Below are 6,671 nucleotides of genomic sequence, written 5' to 3' on the forward strand. Positions count from 1 at the left end.
ACTCAGCAAAAAAAAACAAGTGATAAGTAGTGTTATCTCATAACCATAAAAAATAATCAAAAAACAGTTTGTGTTTTATTTTACTTTTCAAAATCATAGTTTGCAATTATAAATTTACATTTAAAAATACATAAAAAAAGTAATTTTAGTTAAAACTATGAGAACATTCATCGAACTATTTATTAATGCAATACGGGAGTAGGAATGAGTCATAATCTTTAAAAAACAATTGTTTTTAATTAGTATAATTTTAAGTTTGCAAAAAGATGATCTTAGTTTTACCTTTTTTAGAAAATAAAAACAATTTTTGATATTTGAATGGTCAAAGTCGAGTATATTAGGTTGCTTATAAAAGGGTAAAACTATAAAATATAGTTTTCCACTTAAGCCCATATTTCTTATGATCTTTAAGCAATCAAAACAAATGTAAAAGAGTTTAAAGAAACATATATTTAAAGTTTCTGTTTTTAAAATTTTTTTATGAAAACTTGATTTAAAGTTTTTGTTTAATCATACAAGCATCACTCTCTAAAAAAATTAGGCCATAAGCTTTAAGAACTAAATGAAGACGGTTTTTAAGTGATATCTTTATTTGACATTTTAGTTTGCCCTTTCTATACAATTCAACAGTACTCTCTAATTTAAACAGCCAAAATCTCTACAATTATTTTAGATCTATTTTCAGTAAACAATATTTTTATCAAACATCAATCAAATATGTTTAATTCCCTCGTTGTTTATGTTTTTACATAAGTACACTTTTTTATTAGTTTAGATATGTGGTAATTTCCAAATCATATGGAAAGGTATAAAGTTATAGCTTATCTAATAAACTACTGTAATCATATAATATTTATAGTAAATATACCAAAACCCTAATCCTTCGTTTAAATTAAAAAACCAAAATGACAGCTACATAATTTATTTACTAAAAAATAACAAAATATTTAAAAAATTATTTAGTGTTATAAGTGTATTTAAAAATAATCGTAAACTTTGAGTATAAAAATAGAAACTAAGTGACTATCAGAATACTTTAGTTTTAAAAAACAAATTATAAAAAGTATACATGATATCATGCAAAATACAACTTTTTATTTTATTTTTACTAAGTAACTAAAAAGATGTTTTAAAGACAAAACGGCAAAGTAAGTTCTGAATTCTGTTTAATATGCTAAAATGAAACCATCACTTAACTACACCACTCAATTTTTTAAAGTACATTCTAAAGTTTAAATGTTTTGTTCTATTTTTGATAAAGATAACTATACCATTTTTTATTTATCTACAAAAACCTCATGAAATTAAAACAAAATTACATTGAATTGGATTTTGAGCTTTTCAAAAACAATAGTTGTATTGGTTAATTTTCAGGCTATTTTAGTTAAGTTTTTGATTTCGAATCTAAGTAGCCAAGGCAACTTCAATCATAATTTTTATACTAAATAGGGTATTCACCTAAACTAGATGTTTCAATAGTTAGATAAACGATTCCTAAAGCAACTGATTACTGAATAAGTTAGTACTAACCAAGGTTCAACTGCTACCAATGTAAAGTGTTTAAAACGGGAATGGGTCTAATATGCACGAAGAGACTTTTTTACACGAAGGTTCATTTTAGCACCAGAATTTAAAAAAAAAAGAAGAAAAAAAAAACATTTACCCACCAAGGGTAAGGTTTAGGGGTAACAGTGATAAAAAAAAGGGTAGCTGTAGGGGTAGGGAGTACTTGGGTGATGTTTGCTAGAAACATGAGGAGTCTTGATTTAGATGTGGTTTGGTCTAATTAAGAAGAATTTAAAAAAAAAATTGAAAAAATTCCTAAAAGAAAAAATTGCACCCCAAAAAACTGATCTGGACCCCAAAAATCACATAACTTTTGATTTTTCGACTTAAATAGTAATAAAGTCACTCATACATGTCCTAGACTTATATATTATATCTTAAATGAAAGCTAATAATTATAGGCATACCTTTAATGACATTTCATCTGCTTTTGATATATTATGACGTCATAATTGCACAAAATATGCAAATTTTGTCTGGTTTAACTGTTTCTTCCCAAGAATCAGTTAAACCTGTTCAGCTTTGACAAAATACAACTTTGATCATGACAGATTCTGTTAGCAAAAACTTAACCATTGGGGAGGAAGTTTCTAAAGTTTTTAAATCAACTGTTCCACCACCAACTCATTTGTTGTGCAAATCCTATCCAGTGGAGGCCTTTGATCGTTCTAACTTGACAGTATTGGCTGAAATAGAATCAAAGTTAGATTTTCGAAAAAAGCTTTAAGCTTTAAATCCATCGGTTAAACCATTTTTGCGAGGAAAAAAAAATAACTGAGTGTGCAATTTCATCAATATTAAGTTTGGTCAGTCATAAAAAGTCAGCGCACAGTACAAATCAAGCAGATCTCTTTGACTACATTTTAAACAGAGAAAACATAATTAATCGCCTTGCAATCTATCACGAACGCAGGTTTACCAAACTTGGGTATTCTGCCTCATCTATTTTGCAAAGCCTTCCGTTTATTCGCATGCTTATAAATGAAACGCACCTAAGCAACCAGCATGTGGAAGTCGTCAAACGACTGCTTGACTCTGAATTTCTAATGACTGAACTTGAGGCACTTTCTTACTTTACTCACAAGGTAACACTACCATTTTTACACTTTGTTGAGGTTAGCTCTTAACAAGACCTTCTCAAAGTATTTCCTAAACTATACGAAGATCTCAGCAATGGAATAAAGAATACTTTGGATGCCTATGTTGTACATTATCCACATATTAAAGTGTTAAACCCAACTTCTGAGATATGTTGTAAAATTCTTAAGAAGATGTGTCTCCATGCCGCTCAAGTTTTTGATCGCCAAACAGGTAGAGAATATGGTTTTGAAAAGTTTTGTTTGTCAAATCCACCACGTGCTACTGAGCTCAACCTATTAAGTAATGAAGAACTGGTTGGACTCCCAACAAACAACTTCGAATCTGAAAGACACCTTGCTGGTTTTGGAAGGCGAGCAGCAGTGGCAAAGTTTAGAAACCAACAATTCACAGCAAAAGGGATAAGAAATGACTGTACATTACTTATATATGATTCTTTTCAAACTTTAAATGAAAAAAAAATTAATAAAGTTGTTAGATTTCTGAATGAGATTGAGCAAAGGTGGGTAGCAGATCAAAAAAATTTAAAGCTCAAACAGATAAATGAAAAAATTGAAAAAGGGAAAAAAAGGGATCAATATGTGCAGAAACGTCTCAAACTGTGTAAAAGTTGGGGTGGGCCTGTAGTGAGCGTGGAAGAGCTGCGTTCTATTTTAAAATCTCATCCTGATCGAAATGAAGTTATTGTTCGTAATGAGTTAATTTACTTTAGAGAGTCTCACAAATCTGAAGTGTTATACAATCCTGAACTTTTTAAAGTTAATGGTAATACTCACGAAGAAAGACTTCTAAACTTATGTGCTATTGTTGCAGAAATGATGAGTGCTCTCTATGTTCTTTACCAACAAACACTGATGCATTATTAAATGTAGGGGGTTCTTCCCCCAATAAACAGAAAGAAAAAAATGAAGATACTATGGAAGGGAATTTTTATGTCACATTAATTAGTGAAGGGTCATCAGACACATGGTATATTGCTATGTGTGAAGGTAAAAATGATGATGGGACTTATAAGATGGACCACCTCATGAGAGTTCAAGAGAGAAGAAATTCGAAGTGGAAACACCCACCTAAACGTGATTTGCTAAACTTGCATTTAGATTCTATTCTTGATTTAAAGTTGATGGGAAATGGGATGTTTCTAATGAAAGATCTATTACTTTTTCACTGAGAAACCATGTCCAAAAAGATTTAATAGTAGAACAGATGTCTTTTACATAAAGTTAAAAAGTAGTTTTTATGTATTTTTATGAGTATTATGTACATATAGTCAGTTGGATTTTTATCAATCATTTGACAGTTATTTTATACTAGTATTTTTAAAAGTATCAGTCATTTTGCAGTAACCTTAAGTGTTAATACTAAATGATACAGTGCAATGTTCGTTTTATTATGCAATGTTCTTTATTTCTTTATTATACAAGTCTCTATTTGTTTTGCAATAATTAACTTAATGTTTAATGCCATACAACATTATGTTGCCTATAATAAATTATAACTTTTTTGTAATTCGTTATGTTGTTGTAATGCAAATTGAATAGCATTCTTAGGTTACTTTTAAATACTTATAGCTAAATGAATTATGACATCAAATATCCCATTAATATACATACAACATCACCTAAATTTTAAACGTAAGTAAGTATATCTACAAAGTTTTATTTTAAAATATTTTGTTTTAATTAGATTAGACAACCAGCTATGCTTCTTAATTTTTCAAAACGCACCATTTTACAGATATAATTTACATGTTTTGTTTGATTATGACGTCATAATATTCCAAAAGCAGTTGAAATGTCATTAAGTGTATGCCTATAATTATTAGCTTTCATTTAAGATATAAAATATAAGTCTAGGACGTGTATGAGTGACTTTATTACTATTAAGTCAAAAAATCAAAAATTATGTGATTTTTGGGGTCCAGGTCAGTTTTTTGGGGTGCAATTTTGTTTTTTATGAATTTTTTCAATTTTTTTTTAAATTCTTCTTAATTAGACCAAACCACATCCAAATCAAGACTCCTCATATAGATTTTACAACATGACCAAAAAAATGTGCTGTACTCCCTACCCCTACTAGTAGCTGTCTAATTTTCACAAGCGTACAAAATTGCACGGGTTAAATTTACAAGATATTAAGCATTTTAGTAACGGGTATTAGCAGTTTAGTATTAGCGTTTACTGATAAAAATTTTAATCCCGGAACAATTATCAGAATTAAAAATTACAGTCAAAAAAATAATCGAGAATCAAACCTCGCACTGCCCCTCCTCGGTTTCAGTCCTCTGGTCCAACTCTGTCTTGTTAAGGAGGCAAGTCTCGCGCTTGTAAGTTTGGTTCTTGCGCGCCAAGCTCTCCCTTTCCGACGACTTTTGCCAGTTTATTTTGGGGGTGCGCCCTGTGAATGTACATTTGTATAGTAAACACTTTAGACAACCGACTACACCTCAAAAAATTACTTTATATTCTGAAGAAAATATTCTATTACATAATTTTAGCTATCATATAAGGGATAATGTTTATTAAAAAAACATATTTTTGACTATCGAACAAATTATTTTTAACTTTTAAAAACAATTCTGATCCCCAATTTTTATGTTAATCACTTTGACTATCACAGAAAAGTTTTAAAAAAATTAGCTTTTGACTTTTTATGTTAAGAAACTTTTTTTTTTTCATTAAAAATTCTACTTACAGGGTGGCCACTGGTTTTTCAAAAAGTGTTTAACTGGCTGAATATTGAACTGAATTAATACTTCCAGGTTTAAAATAGTACTTGTTTTTAGGTCTACTTCTAGTTTAAAATTAAGTTTAAGGTAGAAACCATTTTAAGTACTATAAAAACATTGAAAAAATACAGTGAAGTTATTTCAAATAAGTATTAATTTGTAAAAAATTTGTTTTAATTACAAAAAAAAAATTATGATACCAAAAATTTTTTATCCAGATGATATATTTTTTGTGTCAATTCAAAATTTTACAACTTAAAATGTAAAAATTTTTAAAAGTTACATGTTTTACTAGTTTTTTTGGTCAAATTTTTCAAGTTACAAGTCTTTGCAGGATTTTGGACCACCAAATTATTGTTAATCAAAAAAAATAACAAAATATTTACTTTTTACAGCAGATTTTGTTGAGTTGTTGTCTAAGTCTGTTGAATTTTCATCTTTAGAATTCAAGTTATGAGGTTCAGGCCTTTCAGGTTCAATCTCTTCCATTATTTCTTCATTTGAGTTTAAATTGTTGTTTTTTGAATCATCATTTACAATTTCTTTTAGTAAAAATAATAAACTTTTCTTAAAAACAGCTAATATAGTTTTTAGTTTTATCATTATTATTCAGTAGAATATTTAGCTAATAAAAACCAACTTTTTATAGACTCAACAGATTTTTATAGAAAAAACTTAAAAAATATTACTAGCAGAATTTTTTTTCTAAATTTAAAAAATCTAATTTTAGTTTTAACAGCCATTTCTAAAATCTAAATCCGAAAATATTCTTGTTTAACAAAAACAAATTCTTAAAAATAACAAAAACTAATAAATTTTTAAATGACAATTTACACATACATAAGTATTAAAAAAATATGACACTTTTGTATTAAACATTTATTCAGAATATAAAAGTGGTTTTTTATTTGATTTAAAATGTACATATGTTTACCTTTAGTATTTAAGTCACTTTGGTTATTTGGTAGAATTTCTTGAGAGGTTTGTTGATTACCTCTATGTTCTGTAAAAAACTTAGGTCCAGGTTTCACACGGCCTGTAAAGTTATTCAGCTTTTACACTAAAATAATAATAATCTGAAAAGTATACATACAAAGTTTCATTATAACTTTTATAGTAAGTGTTTAACAGAGGAAAATTACAATATAAAGTTGATTTGTAAAATAAGTTAAGCACTTTGACTATAACATAGACACTAAAAAACATATTTGAGTTCTTATGTAAACGAATAAGTTCTTTTTTATATGAAAATTCTCAAACAAAAAAAAAGTATATATTT

Source organism: Thalia democratica, chromosome 3, assembly GCF_965202585.1.
Source record: "Thalia democratica chromosome 3, ktThaDemo2.hap1.1, whole genome shotgun sequence".
Lineage (NCBI taxonomy): Eukaryota > Metazoa > Chordata > Thaliacea > Salpida > Salpidae > Thalia > Thalia democratica.